Here is a 22,204-nt window from a genome sequence, read left to right as displayed (position 1 = left end):
CTTCTCCCTGCGTTCTATCCTCGATAAGGACAAGCTCAATGGAACTAACTTCCTGAACTGGTACAGGAACCTGAGAATAGTTCTCACTCAGGAAAGAAAACTGTACGTACTGGAGCAGCCCATTCCCGAGGCACCTCCTGCCACTGCCACGCGAGCTGATCGAGATGCTTACAAGAATCATCAAGATGATGCATTAGATGTGTCATGTCTTATGCTCACGACCATAAACTCTAAGTTTTAGAAGCAACACGAGTTGATGAGAGCTTATGATATGGTTGAACATCTTCGTCAACTATATCAAGGACAAGCTAGGCACGAGAGATTTGAGATCTCTAGGGCACTGTTTCAGTGCAAGATGCAAGATGAGACTCCCGTAGGCCCATATCTACTCAAAATGATTAGGTACATAGAAAACCTACAGAGGTTGGGATTCCCACTTGGCCAAGAGCTGGCCACTGACCTGATCTTGCAATCCTTGCCAGATAGCTTTAGTCAATTCGTTCTAAATTATAACATGAACGAAATTAACAAGTCATTGCCCGAGCTACTTAGCATGTTAAGAACTGCTGAGCTCAACCTTAAGAAGGTTAAGCCTAATTCTATTCTGATGGTACAAAAGCATAAGGGCAAGGGCAAGCCCAAAGGTAAGGGAAAGTCCCAAGCCAAGGGCAAAGGCAAGGCACTGAAACCCAAAGGAGGGGTTGCCAAGGATGCTACCTGCTTCCACTGCGGTCAGACCGGGCACTGGAAGAGGAACTGCAAAGTGTACCAAGAAGATCTTAAGAAGAAGAGAAGTGAGACTTCCACTTCAGGTATATATGTTATAGAAGTCAATCTATCTATTTCTTCATCATGGGTATTAGATACCAGATGTGCTTCTCACATTTGTACTTGTTGGTGCAATATCCCTCAGGTCAAGGTTGACCTGGGTAACCAAGCTGAGTCTTGGTTTGGGTTTAGATGTTTGACAATAAGATATTGATTGAAGAAGAGTCAAGTAGGTCAAGGTTGACCGGATACTTGACTGGGAAGTCCTAACTGGGATGTTAGGCAAAATGAAAGACCTAGTGAGTGAAGCTAGGCAGTAAGAAAAGTCCTGGTGAGTGAAGCCAGGCAGAAGGAAGTCCTAGTGAGTGAAGCTAGGCAGAAGAAAAGTCCTGGTGAGTGAAGCCAGGCAGAAGGAAAACCCTAGTGAGTGAAGCTAGGTGAAAGTCCTGGTGAGTGAAGCCAGGCAAGGGAAAATCCAGATGGATCAAGGATGATCGGACATCTGGTGCTGGGAAGTCCAAGTAGGTCAAAGGATTGACTGGATACTTGGCATGAAAGAAAAGTCCAAGTAGGTCAAAGGGATTGACCGGATACTTGGCACAGAGAAAAGTCCAAGTGGGTCAAAGGGATTGACCGGACACTTGGTAAGGGAGTCCTAGCAGGTCAAGGGAGTGACTAGATACTAGGCATGACATACCAACAGGTCAAGGTTGACCGGATGTTGGTTTGGGAGGTTTAGGACTTGGTTTTGGACAAAAACCAAGTGCTGGATCGATCAGTGGATCGATCCAGGCTCTGGATCGATCAGTGGACCGATCCAAACCTTTCCCAGCGAACAGAAAGCCTCTGGATCGATTGGGACGCTGCTGCTTCGCGCGATAAGCGCTGGATCGATCCGTGGATCGATCCAGGCGTTTTTCCAGAGCACAGAGGCGCTCTGGATCGATCCGTGGATCGATCCAAAGCCTCCCCGATCGATTGGGAACATTCGAATCGATCGGGATCCGACCGTTGGCATCGTTTATAGCTGCAGGCGTTCGATGGCTGCGGTATTGCTTCTCCGATTCACTCCAGATTACTCGCCAGCTCCTCCACAGCGCTCTCAAAGATCAGATCGCCAGTTCTTGAAGGATCTTGGAAGCTTTCCAAGTCAAGAGGCGGATCAAAGGCAAGAAGAGAAGCTAGGGTTAGGGTTTTCTGTACTCATTGTAAGCTTTGCGCTTGTATTTTGTTTCCCTTTCCTTTCTTCTTGTACTGAGAGTCTTGTAGGGCTTCTCCGCCCTCGGTAGTTACCGAAAAGGAGTGTTTTCATAGTGGAGGGTGCGTGCGTGGTGTGGATCCTTGGATTAGTCACCTCTTGTGAGGTGGATACCAAGTAAAACCAACCGTGTTAGCGTTGTGTGTTTGTTTCTGTATTTTCCGCTGCACATCTTTGAAGGAACAAGCAACGCCGAGCAACGCCGAGCAACGAGCGAACGCGACGAGCTGTTCACCCCCCCTCTAGCTACTTTTGGTCCTAACAAGTGGTATCAGAGCAAGGCCGCTCTTCTCCGGAATCATCGCCGGAAGGGTCAAGCATAACAAGAAAAGCTAGAGGGTGAAGAAGTTGGAGCAAATTCTTCAAGTTCAAGATTTTATCAAGCTCAACTTCAAGATGCAATTCCAAGATGGACTTGGATTTGACACAAGGGTGGCTCCACCATATTCATCTACAAGCTTCGATTCTTGGAAATCAAGAATCGAAAATTTTCTTATGATGGAGATAGAGCAATGGTTTGCTCTCATGGAAGGTTTTGAAGCTCCCACAAATTCCAAGGGCAAAGTACTCAAAAGGAGCAAGTGGAGCAAAGACCAAATCCAAAGATGTGAGGCCAATGACAAAGTGACCAAGCTTTTGGTCAATTTATTGCCAAGCAACATCTTGGAACGAATTGGAGAGTTTAAAGATGCCAAGGAGCTTTGGAGCAAATTGGCAAGAATTCATGAGATCCCCTCCACTGTATCAAATCAAGGAGAATCCAAAGAGGGTGACTCATTGGATCAAGACCAAGAGGAGGACTCCGAGGTTGAGAGATGCTCAACCTCCGAAGAAGAGGAAATCCAAGAAGCTTCATCCTCAAAGGAATGCACCGAAGGGAACAAGGAGGGAGCATACTCCTTGTTTCACGTTCAAAATGATGAAGCCTCCACCTCTAGGATTGAGGGGGAGCAATTCTTGGTGACGCCGGATCAAGAAGAAGAAGAAGATAGTGCCACCTCCGAAATTCAAGAAATATCAAATGGAGGAGCAAGTGCCATCCCTATACAAGAAGGTATAAATGTTTCAATTAAAAATAAAAATCATATAATATGTTTTGAGTGTAGGGAAAGTGGGCACTACAAGAGCAAATGCCCTAAATTGGCCAAGAAGAAGGGCCAAGTGGCACAAAAGGGCAAGGAGAAGCCCAAGGAGACCATCCCCGGAACAAAGAAGAGCAAGGAGCACATCGTGTGCTTCTCTTGCAATCTAAAGGGGCATTACCGAAGTCAATGCCCTAAGGGGAAGAAGGTGGTCAAGGCTCATGGAGGAAGCTCTAGTCAAGGGGAAGCCTCTAAGGTAAAAAGGAAGGTAACTTTCATTGAGCCTATTCCCTTACAAAATGGTAAAAAGCATGCTAGGTCAAATTTCTATCATTTTAATGCTATTTACCATGAAAATAGAAAGCATGATAGCGTTAAAGAAAAACATATAGCTTTTCATGCTAAAACTACTACACCTAAGGCTAGGATTGTAGGTAAAAATCTAGGCGAAAACTCTAAGGATTTTAGATACAAGCCCAAGAACAAATATGCTCGTGAATCAAATGAAAAATCTAAAACTAAGGACTTAGTGATAGAAAATCAAGTCTTGAGGTCAAGACTTGATAAAATGGAAAAGACCCTAAAAAGGATAGAAAATATCCTATTAGGGCAAAATGAGCATAACCTAGGTTTAGGGGTACAAAAGCCATCCAATGGCCATAGAGGTTTGGGATACAAACCAAAGGCTAAGAAGGATGTGCCCTCTTACCATAGAGTTCCATATAGTTATGGAACAAACCCTAGGTCTAGTGGTCAAGCCAAAAATACTAGGGAAGTCATCCCTAAGAGTATTTTTGCAATAAATGTGACTAAGACTTCTAAGAAGTCTAAGAAAGTCACAAACAAGGTCACAAGGGAGGTTATCCCTAGAGTTGACCTAGAAAATGTGACCAAGGCTTCTAAGAAGCCCAACAAGGTCACTAGGAAGGTATCTAGGGAAGTTATCCCTAGTGAGTACCTAGAGTATCCAAGGAGCACCAATAGGTGTTGGGTTCCTAGGAGCATCTTCTCTACCCCATAGATGGGTTAGAGAGTGTTAACTCCGATTAGAAGGGTAGTTAACCCAACTTTGAGGAAATTGACACTCAAGGAGCCTTTTCAAGGTTTTTGTTAACCTTTGAAAAATGAAATGGAATTATTATTTACTCCTTGAAAGAGTAAAATGTGCCAAAATGGAGAAGTATTGATTTTATTTTAAAGTGGCACAAATTTGAGAAAACACAAGAACTACCAAGTTGGGATTTTGGTATGTTCTTAGGAAATTAAAGGCAAACTAAGCCTTAATTTAAAAGTGCTACTCTTGAGGAAAAATGGAATATGTCAACATTTGAGGACATGTTTATTTTCAATTGGCATACATTAAATCAAGGAAATTAGAAATGCCAAATTTAGGCTTTGGCATTCTCTTGTAGCACTTTAGGGCAATCTAGGTTTAAGTCGTAAGTTTAGCTAAGATTTTAAGGATACTTAGATAGTTAATCTAGGTATATTTTATTTATGCTAAACCTTGCCATGATTGTTTGCCCATCATATGCCATGACATCATGTCTATTTTTGCATTCATGTTTTATTATGAAAAATCCAAAAATACCATGTCATGACATTCATACATCATGTAATTATAGGAATCTTTCCTTTGAAAGTTATTTTATTTTGATGTATGCCATAACATTATCATGCATTAGTTTAATTCCCTTGTAATTAAGGACAAATGGCATTTAACAACCCTTATTAACAAGTGACATTCTAGGTGGATGTCTAATATTTCTAAAATGCCTAGATAGATATGCATGATCCCTAGATTAGGGCAAAAACCAAAATCTACATCTCACAAAGACTATAAGGTGACTTGTATGTGGTTTAGTGCACATTAGATACAAGTGAGATGTTAGGATGATGAACAAAACTCAAGATGTTGATTTAGTGCATTCTTTTGAGTTTTAGGTTCATCAAAACACATAGTTATGTGTTTTCCCATCATTGGGAAAGCTAATGTACAAGTCATGTGCATTAAGCCCAAGGAATGTGATGGGATATTGGTTTTGAAAATGTTTTTAAAATGTTTTTGGAAATCCTTGGTGAAGGCTATCTTTTGATAGTAATCACCATTGAATAGTTAGACACAAACTTGAAGAGAAACACTAAAGTTTTTGCAAGTTTTTAAGTTTGTGTCACTCTTTGAAAATATGAAGTATTTTCATAGAAAACTATTTTTTTGTGATAGTAAACGTCCTAAATAATGTCTACACGAAATTTCATAATTTTTAAATTTTTGTAGAATTTTCTAGGGGTTTCTGAAGTTGACTGAAATGGAATTTCAGCAACTATCAGAGCTTCGATCGATCCATGGATCGATTGGAGTTCCTGAATCGATCCATGGATCGATTCAAACGGCAATTCCCGTGAGCAGAAGCTCGCTGGATCGATCAGCCGATCGATCCAGGGAGTCTGAATCGATCAGTGGATCGATTCAGCAAGGTTCAATCGATTGGAACCCAACTTCAATCGATCCAAGTTGCTAGTTTTGGCTGGGAAGGCCTGATTTCAGCATCTTTGAACCTATTTTAGTCTAGGTAACCATTCCAAACCCCTTAAATACATTTGTATACATACAAAGGGTGTTTTCATGTTGAAGACAATGATGGATTGGTTAACGAAGACTAAGTAGAAGTTTAGGTTGAGGTTGTTTCAAATTTTGAATATTTGAACCTCAAAACTTCTAAATTTGGGTTTCCTAATGTTTTAGGGATTCCAAGTCATTGTTGGTGCAATGACAGAAGTTACCACCATGTCTTTAGGGGGAGGGACTCTTTAAAGACATGAAAATTATTTTTCATGAACCTTGGAAGGTGGTTAACCTTCTGTTGTGAACTTGCTCAAGGTTGAGCATTTAAACTTGAAATGGGGAGAAATGGGGAGTGGATATCCTCATTATTTCAAGTGGACACTCAAGTGGTAGATAATGCTCAAGGTTGGGTAGTTGTCTACATTGAGGGAGAAGTTAAGGATAAATGAAGGGTATGGGACCTTCATTATCGTGTTGATCACAACGAGTGATGTTGTGAACAACGATGAGCAACTCTTCAGGGGGAGAGTCTTCAACAAATGGATTTGTTGAAGTGTGCCCAGAATTGGAGCATAGGTTGATGTGTGTCCAACGATGGGTTGATGTGTGCCAATAGGGGGAGAATGTATGGTTAAGCTTAAGCCTTCATTACCTATAGGAAGGTCATAGGGGGAGAATGAAAGGACTCATGAAAGGGAGTAAGTTAGGCTTTCAATACCTAGAGGGAGTTTGCCCTCTTAGGGGGAGAATGAAGAGCTTAATTTATGCTTTCATTACCTAGTGGCATGAAGAAGGAGGCTATGGAATTAGCCTAACTTACATATGGGATTGTAAGTGTTATTGTGGTATTGTCAAACATCAAAAAGGGGGAGATTGTTGGTGCAATATCCCTCAGGTCAAGGTTGACCTGGGTAACCAAGCTGAGTCTTGGTTTGGGTTTAGATGTTTGACAATAAGATATTGATTGAAGAAGAGTCAAGTAGGTCAAGGTTGACCGGATACTTGACTGGGAAGTCCTAACTGGGATGTTAGGCAAAATGAAAGACCTAGTGAGTGAAGCTAGGCAGTAAGAAAAGTCCTGGTGAGTGAAGCCAGGCAGAAGGAAGTCCTAGTGAGTGAAGCTAGGCAGAAGAAAAGTCCTGGTGAGTGAAGCCAGGCAGAAGGAAAACCCTAGTGAGTGAAGCTAGGTGAAAGTCCTGGTGAGTGAAGCCAGGCAAGGGAAAATCCAGATGGATCAAGGATGATCGGACATCTGGTGCTGGGAAGTCCAAGTAGGTCAAAGGATTGACTGGATACTTGGCATGAAAGAAAAGTCCAAGTAGGTCAAAGGGATTGACCGGATACTTGGCACAGAGAAAAGTCCAAGTGGGTCAAAGGGATTGACCGGACACTTGGTAAGGGAGTCCTAGCAGGTCAAGGGAGTGACTAGATACTAGGCATGACATACCAACAGGTCAAGGTTGACCGGATGTTGGTTTGGGAGGTTTGGGACTTGGTTTTGGACAAAAATCAAGTGCTGGATCGATCAGTGGATCGATCCAGGCTCTGGATCGATCAGTGGATCGATCCAGACCTGTCCCAGCGAACAGAGAGCCTCTGGATTGATCCGTGGATCGATCCAGAGGTCCCAATCGATCAGTGGATCGATTGGGACACGGCTGCTTCGCCCCAGAGCACAGAGGCGCTCTGAATCGATCCACGGATCGGTCCAAAGCCTCCCCGATCGATTGGGAACATTCGAATCGATCGGGATCCGACCGTTGGCGTCGTTTATAGCTGCAGGCGTGCGATGGCTGCGGTATTGCTTCTCCGATTCACTCCAGATTACTCGCCAGCTCCTCCACAGTGCTCTCAAAGATCAGATCGCCAGTTCTTGAAGGATCTTGGAAGCTTTCCAAGTCAAGAGGCGGATCAAAGGCAAGAAGAGAAGCTAGGGTTAGGGTTTTCTGTACTCATTGTAAGCTTTGCGCTTGTATTTTGTTTCCCTTTCCTTTCTTCTTGTACTGAGAGTCTTGTAGGGCTTCTCCGCCCTCGGTAGTTACCGAAAAGGAGTGTTTTCATAGTGGAGGGTGCGTGCGTGGTGTGGATCCTTGGATTAGTCACCTCTTGTGAGGTGGATACCAAGTAAAACCAACCGTGTTAGCGTTGTGTGTTTGTTTCTGTATTTTCCGCTGCACATCTTTGAAGGAACAAGCAACGCCGAGCAACGCCGAGCAACGAGCGAACGCGACGAGCTATTCACCCCCCCTCTAGCTACTTTTGGTCCTAACAGTACTAATGTGCAGGCGTTGAGAAATAGCAGGACATTGACGAAGGGCAAGGTGGACCTACGAGTAGGAAATGGAGTACGGGTTGCTGCTATTGCTGTAGGAACTTATTCTCTATCTCTGCCCTCTGGGCTTGTACTAGAATTGAATGATTGTTGTTATATGCCTGCTTTGACTAAGAACATTATATCAGTTTCTTGTTTAGACAAGAAAGACTTTTCATTTATAATAAAGAATAAATATTGTTCAGTTTATTTAAATGATATGTTCCATTATAGTGCACCTCTGATGAACGGACTCTATATTCTAGACCTTGAGAACCCTATCTATAACATAAGTACCAAGAGGTTCAAGTCAAATGACATGAACCAAACCTATATCTGGCATTGTCGCTTAGGTCATATAAATGACAAACATTTATCCCAGCTCCATAAAGATGGTTTGCTGGACTCATTTGATTTTGAATTATATGACACATGCGAGTCATGCCTACTAGGCAAGATGACCAAGACTCCCTTTAGTGGACACAGCGAGAGAGTGGCTGACTTGTTAGGACTTATACATAGTGATGTATGTGGACCTTTCAATGTCGCTGCTAGGGGTGGTTATAGGTACTTCATTACATTTATTGATGATTTCAGTAGATATGGTTATGTGTATATGATGACACATAAGTTAGAATCCTTTGAAAAGTTCAAAGAATTCAAGAATGAAGTACAAAACCAGCTTGGCAAGAGTATTAAGATACTTCGATTAGATCGAGGTGGTGAATACCTTAGTCATGAGTTTCGTGACTATCTAACTGAGTGTGGGATTCTATCTCAACTCACTCCTCCTGGAACACCATAGTGGAATGGTGTATCCGAAAGGAGGAATCATACCTTATTAGATATAGTATGGTCTATGATGAGTCACACAGATCTTCCCATGTATCTTTGGGGCTATGCTCTAGACACAGCAGCCTTTATACTCAACCGAGTTCCATCCAAGGCTGTAATAAAGACACCATATAGGATATGGACTGGGAGAGATGCCCAGGTGTCTTTTATGAGGATTTGAGGTTGTGAGGCTTACATTCGACATTAAGTCTCGGACAAATTGGGACCCAAATCCGATAAGTGCTATTTTATTGGATATTCCAAGGAAACAAAGGGATATTACTTCTACATTCCTAGTCAACATAAGATAGTTGTGGCTAAGACTGGGGTATTTCTAGAAAGGGATTTTGTTTCTAGAAAGACTAGTGGGAGTACATTCAATCTTGAAGAAGTTCAAGATGTAGACCATAGCACTGAAGCCTCGATGGAAGTTGAACTGGAACCATAAAGTGTTTTGGATGATGTTGTTTCACAAGGAGTTGAGGAACCACAACCAGTTCGAGTAGACCTACCTCTTCAGAGATCTGATAGGGTACATCGTCAGCCTGAGAGATACTCATTTCTCTTGTCTGACTATGATGACGTTGTGCTCATTGAGGATGAGCCTACCTATTATCAGGAAGCTGTGATGAGACCAGATTATGAGAAATGGCTAGAGGCCATGAGATCCGAGATGGAATCCATATACACTAACCAAGTATGGACTTTGGTTGATCCACCTGAAGGGGTCAAACCCATTGGGTGTAAGTGGGTCTTTAAGAGAAAGACTGACATGGATGGACTTATTTATAAGGGCCTCTTGGTAGCTAAATGTTTCAAGCAAATTCATGGTATTGACTATGATGAAACCATTTCTCCAGTAGCGATGTTTAAGTCCATTCGGATCATGCTTGCTATTGCAGCGTACCAGGATTATGAGATCTGGCAGATGAATGTCAAAACCGCGTTTCTGAATGACAACCTGCTCGAGGATGTGTACATGACACAACCTGAGGGTTTTGTAGATCCACAGCATACTGGCGAGTATGCAAGCTACATAGGTCCATTTATGGACTAAAGCAAGCTTCTCGGAGATGAATCTTCGATTCGATGATGCGATCAAACAGTTTGGTTTCATCAAGAATGAAGATGAACCTTGTGTCTACAAGAAGGTTGTAAGGAACACAGTTGTCTTCCTTATATTGTATGTGGATGACATACTACTCATTGGGAAAGACATCCCTTTGCTGCAGTCTGTCAAGACTTGGCTAGAGACTTGTTTCTCAATGAAGGACTTAGGTGAAACATCCCGCATTCTAGGCATACAGATCTATATAGATAGATCTACGAGATTACTTGGCCTAAGTCAGAGTACATACATTGACAAGGTATTACTTCGGTTTGCCATGCAGAACTCCAAGAAGGGATTTCTGCCGATGTCATATGGTGTGAGTCTTTCGAAGACTCAAAGTCCTTCTTCGAGAGAGGAGAGAGACCGCATGGATCAGATCCCTTATGCTTCAGCCATAGGATCTATCATGTACGCCATACTATGTACTCGTCCTGATGTCTCGTATGCTTTGAGCATGACGAGCAGATACCAGTCAGATCCAGGTGAAAGTCACTGATAGCGGTCAAGAATATTCTTAAGTACTTGAGAAGGACTAAAGAATATTTCTTGATATATGGAAGCGATGATGAGCTAGCTGTAAAAGGTTACAGTGATGCTAGCTTCCAAACTGACCAGGATGATTATCGATCGCAGTTTGGGTTCGTGTTTTGCATGAATGGTGGTGCTGCGAGCTGGAAGAGTTCGAAGCAGGACACAGTCGCTGATTCTACAATAGAAGCCGAGTATATTGCTGCATCAGAAGCAGCAAAGGAGGCAGTTTGGATTCGTAAGTTCATTACTGAGCTTGGGGTGGTTCCTAGCATAGCTGATCCCATAGAGCTCTATTGTGACAACAATGGAGCAATAGCACAGGCTAAGGAAACTTGCTCACACCAATGGAGCAAACACATATTACGACGCTTCCATCTCATTCGGGAGATCATCGATAGAGGAGTTGTGAAGATTTGTAGAGTACCCACTGAGGCTAACATCACAGATCCCTTGACCAAGGCATTGGCATTGAGAAAGCATGATGGTCACACTAGGTCATTGGGCCTTAGAGCCTATACTGATTGGCACTAGTGTTAGTGGGAGATTGTTAGTTAGAGCCCTAGAGCCAATCATTTGATGATTGTTGTATGAACTCGTTGTATCATATTCTTATGTATATATAAAGACATTTGTTTATGGTTATTATGCTTACTTGTATAGGTGCCAAATAACTAAGTATAATAGCGTCTTTGAGTAGAAGGTTCTTACCTATATCAATCGATTGGTTGAATCGATAGTGAGATGATATAGGGAACACTACTCTTAATCATTCCTAGTCAGGTATTAACATTTAGGGACAATGTTAATGCGATGAGACTAGCATGTAGGTCAACTCGATGACTTGATCTCACAAGTCATGAATATGGAGATATCAAGTTGACACATGGGTATGCATTGGAGAATGTATACTGAATGACCCACCATGAGAAAGTATCATGGATCGTTATATGAGTGTCATATACTTTCTCATGTAGCTATTAGTATGACTATTAGTTCTTGGACCTGAAGTCACCATGGTTTCCTACATAAGGAGTTACATACTTTGGCTTCGTCAAACGTCACCCATATCTGGGTGGACTATAAAGGCGATTACTAAGTATGTAACAAATTATGCGGAGGGATGTGAGTGATGTAGATGGGATCTATCCCTCCTATATGACGGGAGTGACATCATTATTCTTGATAGAGTGACACCACTAAGTGCATGGCCATGCCCAAATGAGTCAATATGAGATGTTGAGCTCATTTGATTGAGTGAGTCTACTTGGGATTCAAGATTTAGATTGATTAGAGGATGACACAGTCTATGCCTCATATTGATCAATCTAGATGTCAAGGATAGAAGGACACTTGTCATATATTGTGAAGGGTCACAACTAGAAGTCACAAGGTGATGTTGGATCTCAACATTCTTGTAACTTGGGTAGTAATGATGTGTTGCTAGATACCGCTCATTACTTATGCTTCTAAATGGGTATAGGAGCATTGCCAACGTTACAAGAACCTATAGGGTCACACACAAAGGGCAATTAGATGGAGATTAGGTTCATATGATAAATCAAGAGGATTAGGTTCATGTGATGAACCAAATTGGATTAAGAGTAATCCAAAGTAAACTAATTGAGTTGGACTCAATTTGGCTCATGTGTTAAATGAGTCTAATTTGGACTTAGACTCATTGAGCCAATTTAATTCAATGATTAGAGATTCATTAAATTAAAATTGACTTGAACCAATGGCTAGATTTGATCAACCATGGGAGAGAAGTGATCAAGTTTGACTTGACTTGAGAGGAAGATGAAAGGTCAAGTTTGACTTGACCATTGCCACCTCATTTGTGAGTTGGCATTGAGTGGGCTAATTATGTTTTGCCACATCATCAAGGCTAGCACATGTGTGTGCTACCTCATGAGGGAGATCAAGAGTTGTGACTCTTGATATCCCATGGAGGTTTAAAAGCCTTCTTGAAGTGGCCGACCACTTTAATTCACAAGTGTGAGTTTCATTTGATTTTGGTAACCTCCTTCTTCTTCCTCTCTACCTTTCTTCTCTCCCTCTCCTCCACCATTGCTGATCCTCTAAGGTTGCTAGCACATCTTTAGATGTTCTCTCCATAGATTTGTTCGTGTGGATACACATAGAGGGTTGTACACTTGACAACCTTGAGATCCGGTGAACCTTGGATGAGCGGGATTTGCGAAGGGCATCACATCAAGGGTAATCTCTTTTTCTTTATAGATCTAGTGTAGATCTAGGTTAGAGAAACTCGTACACGTAGAAAATTCTATTTTATAACTTCGTACGGATCCGGTGGCATGGGATTCGGGGTTTCCGCAACGCAAAAAGCGGTTTTTGCGGCCCGAAAAACCCAACAAGAAGTCACATCCTTCTTAGCCTTAGGTTTGTATCCCAAACCTCTATGACCATTGGATGACTTTTGTACTCCTAGACCTAGGTTATGCTCATTTTTCCCTTTTAGGATATATTCCATCGTTTTTATGGTCTTTTCCATTTTATCAAGCCTTGACCTCAAGACTTGATTTTCTTTCCATAAATCCCTTGATTTTGGTTTTTTATTTTGTCCTTGAGCATTTTTATTTCTAGGCCTATAACTACGGTCCTTAGAGTTATTGCCTAAATTTTTATCTACCTTCCTAATCCTAGGTGTGGTAGTCTTAGCATGAAGAGCCACATGATTTTCATTAATTATCTCATGCCTCTTATGTTTATGATAAATATGTAGGGGATCGGTGGCCGGCTAGAAGGGGGGTTGGATAGATGGCACCTCTAAATACTCGCTTTCTACACTTGTTAGTTTGCGTAGCGGAAATACAAACTAATATGATACAAAGAAAGCTAAAGACAAGAAAGAAATCAAACCAAGCTACATGATCATTTAACGTGGTTCGGAGATTGCTTGCTCCTACTCCACGGCATATCCTTGAGGTGGACGATCACTATCAGTCGGTGAATTAGCCCTCGGCAAACTCTGACTATCTCAAGTTGCTCCTTGTGGGTGGAGAAACCTCACCACAACACCAACCAAGATTCTTGAGACTAGTATACTACTAATTAGGGTTTACCACCACTAATTTCGTCAACTATAACCAAGCTCCCAAGCCTTGGTTATATAGGCCACGGGTTGGAAAATCCCGCCTACCAGTCGATTGCTAAAACCATCAGTCTACTGCCCTCTGTGGAAATTCGATTGTTACATCCTAACGACTCGATACTAGTCGACTGCTAAAACTAATAGTTGACTGCTCCACACTAGTCGAGCGAACATAAGTATTCTGTTCACTCCCAGTCGACTGCCCCAGTCGACTGCACCAGTCAATTGGTGAAACTAGCAATCGACTGCTACAGTAATTGCTACAGTACTGCTACAGTAAATCCTAAAACTAAGATTTTACTCTGAGTATAATCTCTCATGCACTCGTACCCTTACGACTCACTTGACCTTTCATTGCAGCCTTGACCTCTAGCCTTCAAGCCTACTTCCTTTGGCTCTCATCCCTCAGATGTATCCAAGCCGGCAGCTCGCCCCCAATGCCATCCTTTATGTATGCCTCGAAGTCGCTTCCCTCGGCCCTCGTCCTTGCTGTCTTGTCCACCGTCCCTCGGATGCTCCATCCTTCATCGGACCTGAAGCCATCAAGCTGAGTCATATGTGTATCCTGCAAACCTGCACACTCATATACACATATCAAATACAAGGGTGAACCTAACTTAAACCCTTTACCCAAACACTAAAACACATGGTCGCACGGACCATTGGGATTGCTCCAACAAAATAGCATTAAAATGATATAGGTTAGAACTAGCATGCTTTTTACCATGATTTAGAGGGATAAACTCAATAAATGATACCTTGGGTTTTACCTTAGAAGCTCCCCCTCGACTTGTGCTTCCTCCCTTAGGCTTGACCAATTTCTTCCCCTTAGGACATTGACTTCGATAATGTCCTTTTTGTTTGCACAAGAAGCACATAATGTGCTCCTTGCTCTTCTTCATTATGGGGATGGTCTCCTTGGGCTTCTCCTTGCCCTTTGGTGCCACTTGGCCCTTCTTCTTGGACAATTTAGGGCACTTACTCTTGTAATGCCTTTTTTCCCTACATTCAAAGCAAATGATATGATTTTTATTATTAATAATTGAAACCTTTATACCTTCACATGTAGGGGAGGCACTTAATTCTTTTAATCCGGATGTAGAGGCTTCTTCTTGATCCGACAATGATGGTCCATGCTCCCCCTCAATCCTAGAGGTGGAGGCTTCTTCCTCTTCATCCTCGGATGTTGAGCATCTCTCAACTTTTGAATCCTCATGCACATGAAATAAGGAGTACACTCCTTTGCCTTTATCTTCGTGCCCTCGTGAGGATGGACTTTTCTCTTCTTCTTCCGATGTTGAGCACCTCTCAACCTCGGAGACATCTTCCTCGTGAGGTGGAGGCTTCTTCCTCTTCATCCTCAGATGTTGAGCATCTCTCAACTTCTGAATCCTCATGCACATGAAATAAGGAGTACACTCCTTTGCCTTTATCTTCATGCCCTCGTGAGGATGGACTTTTCTCTTCTTCTTCCGATGTTGAGCACCTCTCAACCTCGGAGACATCTTCCTCTTGGTCTTGCTCCAATGAGTTGCCCTTTTTGGATTTGTCTTGATTTGGTACAGTGGAGGGTTCTTCATGAAGCTTGGCCAATTTACTCCATAGTTTTTTTGTTGGTTGGTCCTAGGAAGATCGTACCGGTTCCACTGTACAAAATTTTGTACAAGTGTCGAACCTTTTCCTAAACAACCTATTATGTTCTTTAGAAGTTAAATTAGGAATCGTAAATGGAACTTAACATTATTGATTCTAAATTTAACTTGTCTGTTCTTAATAGTTTAGACTTGGATCGCAAGCGGAACTTAATACTATTGATCCAAATCAACCTATGTTATAAATTCAATTAAATATTAATTTCCAAAATTAGCTTCCAGGACTGCATGGCGAGGCACATGGCCTTCTTGGGTATGGGAGCATCCACCACCGCCTAGACAAAGCCTTTTAAGGAAAGCTAATATTTAATTTCCTTATATAACTCTAGGTTTAACAAAAAAGAACAATCGAATCACAAATTCGAAAAATAAAACAAAAGAAACACAAATTCGAAACAAATCTAAAAACTCTAGAATCATATGCCTCTTGTGTTTGGTATTTCCAAAAATAACTATACAAAGAAAACTAGTATAATGCGGAAAACAATTACTAGTTATACCTTTCTTTGTAAGCAAATAACCTCTTGATCTTCTACCGTATTCCTCTTCTAATCTCGGACGTTGTGTGGGAAACTATCTTCTGAGACGAGAACCACCAAGTTCCTTCTTCTCCAAGCTAGATTCGGCCACCATCAATTCTCCAAGAGAAGTAGAGATCCGGCCACCACCACCAAGCTCCAAGGGATGCTAGAAACAAAACCTCCTTTCTCTCCTTCTTCTCCTAGCTAGATCCGGCCACCATCACCAACTCCAAAAGAAAGATGAAACCGGCCACTAAAGAAGAAGAGAAGAGGAGAGGGAGAACCTCTAGGGCCGGCCACACCAAGGAGGAAAAGAGAGGAAGAAAAAGAATAGAGTTGTTGTCTTGAAGGCACCTCTACCCCCTCTTTTATAATCCTTGGCCTTGGCAAATAAGGAAATTTAAATAAAAACTTTCTTAATTCTTTTGCCATGAAAAGAAAAATTAATTAATTTAAAAAACAATTTTCTTTTCTTAAACATCATGGTCGACCAATTTAATTTCCAAAACAAGGAGAGTTTTAATTAACACAAGAATTAAAACTTCCTAATTTGTTTCCAAAAATTTATAAAAAATTTCTCCAATAATTTTTCCTTTCATGGTGGTTCGTAAAAAGGAAATTTTATAAATTAAAATCTTTCTTTTAAACATGTGGATGATTTCCAAAAAGGAAAGTTATCTCTAAAAATTAAAATTTCTTTCAATCTACAAATAAGGAAAGATATCAAATCTTTTCTTAATCTTTTGTAGAAACTTATAAAAGAGAATATTTAATTTTTAAACTCTCTTTTAAATCATGAACATGGTTAAAAAAGGAAAGTTTTCTCAAAATTAAAATCTACCTTTCAATCTACAAATAAGAAAAGATTTCAAATCTTTTCTTAATCTTTTGTAGAAAGCTATAAAAGGAAAGATTTAAATTTTAACTTCTCTTTTAAAACCATGATATCCACATTAAGAAAAGATTAAAAACAAAATCCCTTTTAATATGATGTGGCCGGCCACACCAAGCTTGGTTCAAGCTAGGGCCGACCACACCAACTCAACTCATCCTATTTACTTGGCCGACCCAAGCTTGGGTTCCAAGCTTGCTTGGCCGGCCCCATTAGGATGGGTATAAAGGTGGGTAAGAAGTGGGTATGTGGTGGGTATAAATCTCTATATACAAGAGGCTACGATAGGGACCGAGAGGAGGAATTGGTTTTGGTCTCCTGATGAAATTAAGCTTCCCGTGTTCGCCCCGAACACACAACTTAACTTCATCAATAATAATTCATACCACTAAAGAATTATTATTGAACTACCGCACCAATCCCAAATTACATTTTTAGCTCCTTCTTATTATGAGTGTGTTAGTCCCCCTGTGTTTAAGATAATGAATGCCCATTAATTTAATTGAGTTACTGACAACTCACTATAATTAATGTCTTAGTCCAAGAGTAGTACCACTCAACCTTATTGTAATGTCGGACTAAGTCCACCTGCAGGATTTAACATGACAATCCTTATGAGCTCCTCTTGGGGACATTCTTAACCTAGATTACTAGGACACAATTTCCTTCTATAATCAACAACACACACTATAAGTAATATCATTTTCCAACTTATCGGGCTTATTGATTTATCGAGCTAAATCTCACCCATTGATAAGTCAAAGAAATAAATACTAATTATATGTGTTTGTTATTATATTAGGATTAAGAGCACACACTTCCATAATAACTAAGGTCTAGTTCTTTTATCAAGTCAGTATAAAAAGAACTTACCTAAAATGGTCTTACTCAATACACTTAGAGTTTACTAGTGTAATTTATTAGTCAAGATAAACTAATCCCTAATCACACTACGACTTTACCGACGGTCTGTTCCTTTCCATCTTAGTCGTGAGCATCTGTTTATAATTTATAAAGAACTGATAACATGATCTTCTGTGCGTGATACCACGCACCATGTTATCTACGATATAAATTAATTGAATAACTACACTTAACATAAATGTAGATATTTTTGACCAATGTGATTCTTTATTTCAAAATAAATGTTTACAAAAGTTAGGATTTTAGTATATATTCCAACATTGGCATCTTTAAATTCCCCAACTTGAGCCAAAATATTGCTTGGCAATAAATTGACCAATAGCTTGGTCACTTTGTCATTTGCCTTGCTCTTTTGAATTTGCTCTTGGTTCCACTTGCTCCTCTTGAGAGTTTTGCCCTTTGAATTTGTTAGATCTTCAAAACCTTCCTTTAGTGTAAACCATTGCTCTATCTCCATCATAAGAAAATTTTTGATCCTTGCTTTCCAAGAATCGAAGCTTGTGGAGACAAATGGTGGAGGCACCCTCGTGTCGAATCTAAGTCCATCTTGGAATTCCATCTTGAAGTTGAGCTCTTGATGACTTCTTTGACTTGATGAATTTTGCTCTAACTTCTTCACCCTCTAGCCTTTTTGCCCCTTCTGATGATGATTCTAGTAAAGAATGACCTCGCTCTGATACCACTTGTTAGGGTCGAAATATGCTAGAGGGGGGGGGGGGCGGGGTGAATAGCTTGTTGCGCTCGGTGATGTGCTTCTTCGATTATGTGCAGCGGAATAAACAACAAGAAACACACTCACAACGCTAACGCTAAGGATTTACTTAGTATCCACCTCAAGAAGAGGTGACTAATCCAAGGATCCACACATGACATGCTCTCCACTAGTAAAACACTCCTTCTCGATCGCAGCCAGAGGTGAAGAAGCCTCGTACAAACCCACACAACAAAATACAACACACATAAGAAGAAAAATACAATAATACAAATGAGAACTCTTTCTTCTTGCTTACTTGTTGTTACCTCTTGAACCTTAGAAGTGCACCAGTACTTGTCTCCAAGAACCTCCAAGAACCGGCTATGAGTAGTGGAGAATTTGCGTGAATCGTCTCTAAGGTAGCACTGTAGTCGCTGGAGAGGAATGCACGAAGAAGACGCTCGCCAACGGCTATAACCTGCGCAACGGTCAGATCCTAATCGATTGAATGACTCTCAATCGATTGGGGAGGTTTTGAATCGATTGGCTGATCAATTCAACGCGCCTCTGTGCTATATGGAAAATACCTGAATTGATTGCCCAATCGATTCAGCCTCTATCGCGCGATTTCTAGCTTCCCAATCGATCGACTGATCAATTGGAGGTCTCAATTGATCGATTTAGAAGCTCACTATTCACTCAAAAACTCTCCTAATTGATTGACTAATCGATTGGTAAAGTTTTGATCGATTACCCAATCGATCAAGAAGGTTTCTGCATAAAATTACATCAACCAATCGATTGGCTGATCGATTGAATCCCCCAATCAATTGGCCAATTGATTGGCAAGTAGAAAACTGTGTAGAACTTGAAACAAGCTTCATTTAACATCTGAGATCACCTCATTCCAATATCTGAGTCAAAAGTTATGGCCTTCGAAAGTTTACTACGTCTGAACTTCCTAGTTCTATGCCAACTCCCTATTGGACTTACGATCGCTAAGTGTTTGGTCAGCTTTTGACCCATCAGGACTTTCTATTTGCCAACTTCTCGTTGGACTTCTGATCACCAAGTACGGTCCTCCTTGACCCACTTAGATTTACCATCTCGTGCCAAGTGTCCGGTCCTCCATGACCCACTTGGACTTCCTTCCACCAGATGTCCGGTCACCCTTGACCCATCTAGATTTCCTTGTGCCAAGTATTTGGTCAATCCTTTGACCTACTTGGACTTCTCAATACCAAGTGTTCGGCCAACCTTGACCCATCTAGATTTCCACGTGCCTGGCTTCACTCACCAGGACTTTCATCTAGCTTCACTCACTAGGGTTTTCACCTGGCTTCACTCACCAGGATTTTCCCACTGCCCGACTTCACTCATCGGGACTTTTACCTGCCTGACTTCACTCACCAGGACTTTCACCTAGCTTCACCCACTAGGATTTTCCAACTGCCTAGCTTCACTCACTAGGTCTTTCACCTGACTTCACTCACTGGGATTTTCCATCTGCCTAACCTCCAGTTAGGACTTTCCCAGTCAAGTATCTAGTCAGCCCTTTGACTTTCTTGACTCTTCTTCATATCTAACTGGTCAACCTTTACCAGAGGGGAATTGTATCAACAATCTCCCGAAACGGACGATTGCATCTACAATCTCCATGTATTATCAAACATCGAAATCTAAATATCAAGAGTCAAACTTGAGTCAACTCAAGCTTAGTCAACCAGGTCAACTTTGACCAAAAGGATATTGCACCAACAAACATATGCTATGCTTATAAATCTTTTTTTCTAAGCCATTGACTAAAGAGTTATTTCAGGGATATGCGAAGTCTTTGGGACTTTATAAAATGTAATACATTGTTAAAATAATCAAATATTATGATATATTCATTGTATATATTATTATTATATTTTGGTTAAAAGTCATGGTGAGCATGTTATAGTTGAGATTGGTCCACTCACAAGGATAATCATCTCTATTTGTTAAGTATAAATAAAGGTAAGACCATTACTTATAGGAAAACTTGTGTAGCTATGAATAGAGACATACCTATAAGTTAGGGTTGCCTTGATAATTATGTCAAAATGAGATCATTTATGTATTAATAATGAGCAAAGTAAATGAATCCACCATTTACTGAATCTTCTAGATGCCATATTAGAATCCATAATTTGAATTCAGGATTAGAGATTAGGTATGTCTAGATCAAAATCTATACAATATTAAATTTTGAGAAAAATATGCACTCTTTATTGATAAATAGAAAAATATTGTAGCATGTGATTCATACCACATGTTCTATGATGACTATAAGGGTAGTAGGAGAATGAATCTCTACTTCTCTACTATATGAGATTCTTAAGATTATAAGTTAATCTCAATTTTACTCTAAGTGACTATTTAGCTGTCTACTTGAAGTTCTAATTAATGTATGGTACTTTAGCATATATCCTATTGGCTATGGATGATTCAGTCTATGGAGCATGACTAGAAAAATAATTAATTAGAATGAATAGATTCTAGCTAAAAAAGAAGATTAAAATTGATTTATATTTTTGACATTTATTCACTGGTCGACCAGTTATATTTTTTATTGAGTATTTAAAATGTGGTGGTGAATAATTGTATTGATTAGAGATGTTGAACATACTCTCGATATAATAGTCATTATGAGAGATTAGAGATGCTTGTATTGATGTAAATAATTTAATTTGGGGTAAAGACAAGATATTGATGTCTCTGATTCATTTGATAGAGCAGCTAAGTTAAGTGTAACAACTTTCTTGACAGTAATTACTGAGTGTACTTGCTATCGCATAAACTATTTTTCCTGAAGTATGAATCAAATATTTTTACATGGTCTTTGTGACTAGATGCCATTTATGGATTGACTTGAACGAGTGGTAGATGTAACAATTAAGAAGATGAAAGGGTGCCCCTTCACTGCACACATTAAGAAGAAGAAAGGGCGCTCCTTCCCCTTCCTCTACCATCCCATTCATCTTCCTCTTCTCCTCTTAAATATATGTGTCCAAGGCAATCTAAGAGAGGGTGTGTAGTGAGGAACAGATTAAGGCTGGTTCATCCATTTGCAAAAGAGGGATTTGGTATGTGAACTTGTGAAGGACAATAGCATTTTTCGTGATTGCTCTTTTGACGATAAGTACGAAGGTCACAAGATCACTCATGAATAACACAGGATCCATTGTAAATTCACTGTAAGTGTTTCCCATTCACAGAATTTGTTTGTGCAATTTTCATGCTTTAGAACACCAATATTAGGTTGGACTAATAACTACTACTCTCTTTTTGAGAGCGTGTCCTCACCACTCCACTAGGGAGTGTTGGAGTGTATACTGGAAGCCTAAGCTTTTGTAAATATTTATTTTGAATAAAGAATCACATTTGGTCAAATTATCTACGTTTGTTTGTAGTTGTTCAAATAATTTATATTGTAGATAACATAGTATGTAGTGTCACATACAGAAGATGATGTTATCAGTACCTTATAAATTATAAACAATAGCTCACGACCAAAATGGAAAGGAACAAACCATTGGAAGGTCGTAGTGTAATTAGGAATTAGTTTATCTTAACTATATAATTACACTAGTACACTTAGAGTGTATTGAGTAGGACCATTAGAGGTCGTTTCTTTTATACTGACTTTATAAAGGAACAAAGACCTCAGTTATTATGGAAGTGTGTGCTCTTAATCCTAATATAATAACAAGCACATATATTTGATATTTATTTCTTTAATTTATCAATGGGTCAGATTTAGTTTGATAAATCAATAAGCTCGATAAGTTGGGAAATGATATCACTTATAGTGTGTGTTGTTGATTATAGAAGGAAACTGTGTCCTAGTAATCTAGGTTGAGAATGCCCCCAAGAGGAGCTCATAAGGATTGTCATGTTAAACCATGCAGGTGGACTTAGTCC

This window comes from Zingiber officinale, chromosome 2A (assembly GCF_018446385.1).
Source record: "Zingiber officinale cultivar Zhangliang chromosome 2A, Zo_v1.1, whole genome shotgun sequence".
In the NCBI taxonomy this organism is placed as follows: domain Eukaryota; kingdom Viridiplantae; phylum Streptophyta; class Magnoliopsida; order Zingiberales; family Zingiberaceae; genus Zingiber; species Zingiber officinale.
This window is presented reverse-complemented; position numbering follows the sequence as displayed.